Below are 7,973 nucleotides of genomic sequence, written 5' to 3' on the forward strand. Positions count from 1 at the left end.
TGGGAGTTATGGTGCTCACCTGTAGACTCCCAGGAGGCTGTGTCTCTGCGATGATAGGTGGAAGCTTGGGGTGCAGTCTTTTCCTCAGGTGGGTGTAACGCCTGCATCCTGTACGGCTCTGCCAAGAACAGATTCATTCCTGCAGGAACTTTCCTCCTAGCAAGATGCACTCTGGAGTCCAGCAACAATGCAAATTGTCTTACTCAGGTGTCTCACAGCACAGATGCATCCTTACAGCAATACATAGCCCTTCTCCTCATAAGGCAGCCAGACCCAGGGGTATCCTTCCCTCCCTGGTCAATACCTGACTAATCCTCATAAGGGGAAAGGCAGAGCGGCCAGAGCCCTGGATACTCTCTGCACTCAGAACTCTCTCACATCCTTATCTCTCCTAGGCAGGGGCTATTAACACTGGAGTGTAAATAAAATAACGAAATAAAAAAAATCATCCAAGCCATGAATTGAACCTGGATCACTCGGTTCATGGGCGGCAGTGATCCCGCTCGGCTTTAGCACCTAGCTTATGCTACAACTAAAGTTTATTCACTAAAAGGTTGCGCCATAAATTGCTGCTGTTTAGTGAATAAAGGTGTTTAATTGCCTACAGGTAGAGAAAACACGGGTAAGTCTGTGCTTATCGCTATTTGCATTTTATTTTTAAACTCTGATCCTCCATTCAGAAGATATATAAGCATTTGCAATGTTAGATGTCTGGAAGGTTAAAATGCAGCTCTCCCCAGAGCCGTCTAAAGGTTCCATGGCAACCTAGAGAAGAAAACAAGATTTTTTTTAAAGTACAGTAGCTCAGAGGACAAAATACTATATTCGTTTCAACAAGGTTCGAATTTGGCTTACACGCATGTGCAGAAATGTGATGACACGCATATGTATTTCAGACGCTTTTCCACCTTTGAAATCTGTCCCCAGACGGTATGCGGGCTGTTTGGAGAACAGAGACAAAAGACACCCTGATGTGAATCACTCATACTTGGCTGTGTGAGTAGAGCTGTGATCAGCTTTTATCTATATCATTTCCACTTTCCTGTGTGTATGGTTGTGTGAATGGTTATAACGAGAATATAGATGTTCCAATACTAATTATATGTATATATATATATATATATATATATGTATATATATTGACTTCATTAATCCATATATTATATATATATATAAGAACACAGAAAAAGAAACCTCTAAAGAGCACTCTGACAAATTTATGCAAAATAATAATAGTAATTTATTAAATCAAAATATGATGAAAAACAAAAATGACACACAGCTGACTAAAACCCTGACTGACTAAGGCAAAATGAATTGAAATAGGACAACCCAAAGAAGAACTAAACTACCATAAAAAAACAAACCATAATATGATCAGTACCTCAAATGATGTGACCACCATGGGGACAAGGTACCCATAGTGATCTATGACCGGGACCACCATGGGGACAAGGTACCCATAGTGATCTATGACCGGGACCACCATGGGGACAAGGTACCCATAGTGATCTATGACCGGGACCACCATGGGGACAAGGTACCCATAGTGATCTATGACCGGCCGGTCGTATTGAATAGATACTGAGCAAAGGATCAAAAAAAAGGAAAAAAACAAATAATAAACCTTTAAAGAAAATAAACAGACAAAATATGGTAAAAAATAACAGGCATGTTATACCAGTGTACAGGGCACTATATAGAGAAGACCTAAAACATTAAGCAATACATATAGTACATTCAAGGTATTATATAATAGGTACTTCAGTGACCCCAAACACAGATGTCAGAAAAAAACATATTAAAGAGGGAGACCCAGAAATTGAGAGCAGTAAAATCACTGCAAATAGATATAAATATGGGAGAATACTCAGCTCCTGTGAGATGGTAGTGACACAAAAGTCTCAGGTAGACATAACCATAAGCAGGAAGTTGCATCCAAGGGTATACTCAAAAGGTATATAGTCCAAATAGAGTGCCAGCAGTCAGGGCCAGAAGCATAAAAGTCCCACCAACGCGTTTCTCCCACTAAGGCTTCTTCTAGGGTGGTACTGGGGCCATGGAACAAGTCCGGTTAAATAGGGCACTGATTGATGACGTTTTTCGCGCCAAAATCGACCCACATTTGTGCATATTAGGAGTGTATTGATTGCCACATCTGCGTGTTGTATACATTATACTTGGTTCCGGATAGATGGCGCTGTAGCCTTTTCAATGCTCCGTGACATAACGGAAGATAACCTCCAGAGTGATGACAACACAATGACATCATATTACCGCGATAGCGGGTGTCCAAATCCCGCGCATGCGCTTCACAGGCCACAGATCATACAGCCTGATCTCAATGACACAGCCGTATATACACTGCAGCCGTCCAGAAAATGACTACACAATCGCGCGATAGCTGGAGTCCAAATCCCGCACATGCGCAGAGATTATTTTACTTCAAATAGCCAAATAATAGTAAGCCAGCTTTATGAGCGTTGAATCAATCACGAGAGGACTCCGCATCTGAGTAAATTCATCCACACGTTAAAGTTGATAATGGTCCCGATCATGACAGGCTGACAGAACTAATTTTGACTAATACAGCAGCAGACATAAGATGTAATTTGTAAGGACCATTAAAACATTGAAGATCCATTATGAAAATTGCAGCAACATACTGTAGCACACTTGATGTCAGCCATTGATCCACATAGAAGTTAAAACATAAGCTTCATAGGTAATGTGTCTCCACTGAAGGGAGAACCTCAGAATACATTGGATATTAGTAACGATCTAAATAGTGGAAAGAAAGAAAAAGTTAATGTACCTGAATAAAAACCACATTATTCTCTATATAAAGAATATTAAAAAGGGGAGAAAACGAAAAAATTAAATAAACTGAAATCTGAACAGTACTGATAAAATAAATGGGGAAAAGGGTAAGGGTTACTGTAAACAACTGTTAATAAATAAATAAATAATAAAAAACAGTTACAAACCTAAACCCCCACCATTTAATCCCCCTAAAATATAACCAAAGATCAGATACACAGAGTAGGAGGAGAAGACCAAAATGAAGGAAAGCAGACAACAGCCAAAATTACAAAAACATTGCAAATCCTAAATAGTCATTTAAACCATTAGGTAGCATAGAGCCCAAAGTGACAATCCACCTGCATTCTCGCTGCAGGAGCGCTCTTTCAATATCTCCCCCACGTATCACCAAGGACACACGTTCTATTGCAAATGCAGAGAGTAATGAATTGTCAGCCTTGTGCTCAATTAAGAAATGTTTTGCTACTGTTGTAATCTTCTTAGAAGATTCTAAATCCCTAGATGCTGATTTAATGTTCCGACTGTGTTCTAATATTCTCTGACGTACCTCTCGTGTTGTAATCCCCACATATATTTTATTACAGGGGCATACAAGGCAATTAATTACCCCCTTAGAGCGACAGGTCAAAATTTGCTTAATCTTGAACTCTTGTTGTCCCTTATTATCTGAAAAAGTAGAGGTTTGCTTCACAAATTTACAAGCAGAACAGCCACTACATTTAAAAAATCCTTTCTTATCAAACATTGACAAGAAGGTGGGATTGGTATGGGCAGTGTAGTGGCTGTGAACCAATTTGTCTCTGAGATTTGGAGACCTTCTGCTTGTTAACTCTACTTTAGGTCCAAGACTAGTTTTGAGGTCGGGGTCCATCATAAGAATCGGCCAATGCTGTTGTAAAATATTTCGCAGCTGATTCCATTGCTGGTTATATGTACCAATAAACCTTATTTTTTTAGCATTCGGTTTGGTTTTCAATAAAGAGGCCCTGGTCATATTTTTGCTGCGTTCATAGCCTTGTTTAATGATTGACTGACTATACCCTCTAGTTTTAAACCTATGTTTCATTTCTGTTGCTCTAGCTTCATAAGTAGTAGGATTCGAACAGTTACGTTTGAGGCGAATGAATTCGCCAATCGGTACTCCCGAGATTTGATGTTGTGGATGGGAGCTTGTGGCATGTAGGATTGCATTAGTTGCAGTCTCCTTCCTAAAAATGTCAGTGCTCAGGTGTCCCTCAACGTCAATCGAAATACACAGATCCAGAAAATCAATTGAACTAGAACTGTGTCTAGAGGTTAACCTGATATTCAGGCCGTTGTGGTTGAGCACATCGACAAACAATCCAAAATCCTCCGCACTGCCCTGCCAGAGGATTAGGATGTCATCGATATACCTCAACCACAACAGAACCTGATCCGTCATTGCACTGTTGGCCTCAGTAAAAACCACCTCCCGCTCCCACCAACCTAAAAAAAGGTTGACGTATGAGGGGGCACATGCTGCCCCCATAGCGGTTCCCCTAAGTTGAAGATAAAATTTATTCTTAAACAGAAAATAATTATGTGTAAGAATAAAGGACATCAACTCCATCAAAAAATCCACCAAGGGGCGGGATAAGTTTGTCATAGATAAGAACATGTGTGATGCCCTAAGACCGTCCTGATGATGAATAGAGGTATAGAGTGCCTCTACATCGCATGTGGCTAGAATTACATTGCTATCAACTGTGATTTCATTCAGTCTCGCTAAAGCGTCCATTGTGTCACGAAGAAAGGTGGGTAAGGCCTCAACTATGGGATATAAAAAAGCATCAATAAACCGGCAGATCGGTTCACTCAAACCCCCTATCCCAGCCACAATTGGCCTGCCAGGAGGGTTAAGGGTTTTTTTGTGTACCTTTGGTAAAATATAGAACGTGGGTACAAACGGATATTTAGATATTAGACCCTTACTAATTTTAGATGTTATTGTGCCGTGTGAACACGCGTTCTCCAGGATACAATCCAATTCCAGCTTGAACTTGGCTGTTGGATCTAAGCCAAGTTCAGAATAACACTTAGTATCTCTCAACTGTCTAAATACTTCTTTCTCGTATTGTATTTTGGGCCAAATCACCACATTCCCACCTTTATCTGCCGGTTTAATTTCCACTGTAGATATTTTACTTAAGTCGGTGATAGCCCTCCATTGCGAACCAGACAGATTGTTAAAACCCGTCTGCTTCGGCAGTTTGAGTATGTCCTCCGTTACTAAATTCGCAAAGATTTCAATAGACGAATTAGTTTGTATTGGAGGACAAAATGTTGATTTCGGTTTAAAATTTGATACCAGACTTAACTCGTTTACAGCCCCCGTAGAGACCAATGGAGGTGAACCAAGATCTTGAAGTACACTGGCGACACACTTTATTCGAGCTTGGCTAGTCCCACGAATTCGGGTATACCCGGGTGTATTGAGGTTTGTGACTGTTTTCTGCCCGAGTGCATTGAGGTATTTTCTAAGCTGGGATTGAAGCATTTTATTCCCGCTGGCTGCAATACTGCACAGTATATATATATATATATATACTGCATTACAATTCATGAATTTATGCCATATGGTAGACACACGAAGCATTGCAGCCTATTAAATCCTAATCATTATCAAATCCTAATCATTATCATTTAACAGATCAGCCGCCCGTCAGCCAGGCATGAACCCAGGCTGGGAAGGCAAACACAACGGGGCTTGTCAGAGGTGAGGAGCGGCGTATTCCAGGTTTCTGCCAGGTACATACTGGGTATTTGCTCGAATAAAGTGTGTCGGTGCAGTAGATCCAACTCCTGTGTATTCAAGATGGATCATCCACACTTCCAATCTCCTCATTACTAGACATTTTATTATAATATTTTGTGAGGAGTAATTTACGACAGAATAAATTTAAATCTTTGATCCAATCAAATTTGTTAATATAAAATGTTGGTGAAAAGGAGAGGCCCTTCCGAAGAACAGATGTCTGTTCCTCGGAAAGTTCCACATCTGAAAGATTAATTATTGTTAGTTCGTCACTTACCACTTGGCATGTTTGCCCTTCCTCCCTCTGTAACCGTGCCGTACTCTGTCTCTTAGTTGACGACTTCCCACGCCTTGTCCTCCTGGCGACTGGTTTTGTCCATTGCTCTGTCCTAAAAAAAGATGGACCCGCATCCGCTGAGATGGACCTTTTTCCGCTGAGTGCCTGGAGTCCTAATCTGAAGAGTCCATGTCGGTAGATGTAGCACCGCATACAGTTGCTGTATTCGTTGGTTGTTGGGGTCTGGGTTTCTTAGTAGATCTTTTGCCACGTTGCCAATAATAAACTTTATCTAAACAAACAAACAATTATAAACCCTCAAAAAGCGCTAACCTACAATAAGTGGAATGATTACTTGTTACCAAAAATAAGTGATAAATAATAATACAGTGAAAAAGGCAGCCTAGGGGAACAACAAATAACAGATCATTCCTAATCTGATATACCAACTACACACACAAATAAGTTATCCCCGGCGCTAATAAACAGTCCAAGATACCGTGATCAAACAAAGATAGTCTCTGATACAAGGCTCCTTCTGGATGGGTTGATGAACTTGTTGGTTAAAGTTCCAGATGGGTGGGTGTCCTTATTGCGGTGTCTCCACTGCTTCTGTAATAACAGAAAGAAAGCACACCAATTGCGCAGTATAACACAGCAACAGACCCCTAACTGAAACTTGCAGAATCCTACTCACAGAATGAATAAAGAACACATTCAGGGGAGAGAATCTGTAAACACGTCCCGTTCCTGCACAGCTCCTCACGGATCCCACGTGGTCTCACTGTTGGATTTCCCTCAAGTAGGCGATGGTGATCAGAGATGTCCTCGATACAGCATACACCGATAGTGGAACAGGGAACAGGACAATACTAGTGTACTATGTAATAAAAATTTATTAACACACTTAAAACAATAAAAACCACACTCACAATGTGCGGAGGTGAGTCAGACAACTCACGGATGCCGTCCGCAACCTGAAAATTCCCCGATCTGCAGCAGAGAGACTCACTGCACGCAACACTCGCTACCGGCAAACGGGTGACGTCAGCAGTGCAGGAAGCCCTCCCTGCGTCTGGAACTACGGTAGCCGGATCAGGTCAAAAAAGGAGGAGCTTGGTGTTTTTGTGTTATTCACTCCCCATAGCCCAGAGTGTATAACGGGTAGTGACACAGTTAAAACAGCTGTCCCACTTCACCATAAATAACAGACAGGTAGTAGTGCTCGTTTTAGCAGTCTTTTAGAGTCAGAGGCAGTGAGTCATTCACCCCCGTATCGCAGAGTGCATACCGGAGGAATACCTGAAACGCTGAGTGCAGGGATCTGTAAACAGATGAACACGGAAGCAGTCCTAGCTAGTGGGATCCACAACTGGCCCACATCATTGTTAGCTAATCGCACTCCAAAGCTGAGAACCGAACTGACCACACTACTAACTAGCTGGTCGCGCTGATGACGTCACACAGGACGTCTCACCCGACACGTGTTTCGTTCCTATGGAACTTCTTCAGGGGTGGGCGGGTCTATGCTCCCTGCAGCCTTGTCAGCAGTGTCACTACCCGTTATACACTCTGGGCTATGGGGAGTGAATAACACACTGCCTCTGACTCTAGGAGGCTGTTGAATGATTACAACTGTCTGCTCAAACACTTATGACTAAGTGGGGTATATCTCTTAACCCTTGCATACCCATGTGCAGCAGAGCAGAACACCCATCCATTAAGTAGAAACTCAGTACTACCTGCACAGCAACACTGTGGTTGCAGTGTAATCAGGGAAAACAGCACATTTACACTGTGCTTTATGTGGGGCATTTATGGTTAAAGGTGATAGCTGTTTAACCCTTGGCACTACCTGACACTCTGGGCTTTGGGGAGTGAATTACTCACTGCCTCTGACTCTCTAAGGTTGCCAAACTATCATCAGTATCTACCTAACACTCATGATAGAGTGGGATAATCGTTTAACCCTTTCATACACTCATACAGCAGAGCAGTACGCCCATTCATGAGCGGATATTTGGTATTACACTGGCGACACACTTTATTCGAGCTCGGCTAGTCCCACGAATTCGGGTATACCCGGGTGTATTGAGG

General features: G+C 41.9%; 1 long non-coding RNA gene across 1 annotated transcript; it reads right to left on the bottom strand.

Moving 5' to 3' along the window:
• Nucleotides 1–1,265: 1,265 nt before the first annotated feature.
• Nucleotides 1,266–7,973, bottom strand: LOC142498495 (uncharacterized). The gene is made up of 3 exons (XR_012802442.1): nucleotides 6,376–7,973; nucleotides 5,877–6,168; nucleotides 1,266–2,781 (listed from the first exon to the last, which is right to left on the bottom strand). It is a non-coding gene; the product is annotated as an uncharacterized LOC142498495 (long non-coding RNA).

The sequence above is a fragment of the Ascaphus truei genome, chromosome 7 (assembly GCF_040206685.1).
Source record: "Ascaphus truei isolate aAscTru1 chromosome 7, aAscTru1.hap1, whole genome shotgun sequence".
In the NCBI taxonomy this organism is placed as follows: domain Eukaryota; kingdom Metazoa; phylum Chordata; class Amphibia; order Anura; family Ascaphidae; genus Ascaphus; species Ascaphus truei.